We start from the raw sequence: 536 nt of genomic DNA, 5'->3' as shown, positions 1-536 counted from the left end.
CCATTTTGATTGTTTACATGTGGCAGCCATTTTGGATATTTAAAGTGACCAAGGTCATGACCATTTTGAATGTTTACAAGCAGTGGCCATTATGGATATTTAAAATGACCGAGGGCCCAGCCATTTTGAATCTTCACAAGTGGCAACCATTTTGGCTTTTAAAGTGATAATATCCTCATTTGGATTCCAGGGACCTAGGAAAAGGCTCTGTTTGCCAAGGGTGGCAGGGATATACAAGAGGCTGCCAACAGGAAAGGAGACAAGTGGTGAGTGTATAAGTGCTGCCCACTAGCAAACAGAGGAGCACAGCACAGTACCCTGCTTGCTTAGATAACATACAAACAAAACAAAAAAAAACACAAAAATTGTAGGCAAGTCACTCCAACATACAATCACCAAATAAATATAAACACAAAAACGTCACAATGCCTTGGAGACAATAGAGCATCACAGTCCACACAAAGAAGCAAGATAAAGCAGGAGAAACAAGGGACCAGGATATGGACCCAAAACACATCCCTGAGGAAGACGCAGCA

This window comes from Orycteropus afer, unplaced genomic scaffold (genome assembly GCF_000298275.1).
Source record: "Orycteropus afer afer isolate SDZICR_OR568_19922 unplaced genomic scaffold, OryAfe1.0 scaffold00215, whole genome shotgun sequence".
In the NCBI taxonomy this organism is placed as follows: Eukaryota; Metazoa; Chordata; class Mammalia; order Tubulidentata; family Orycteropodidae; genus Orycteropus; species Orycteropus afer.
This window is presented reverse-complemented; position numbering follows the sequence as displayed.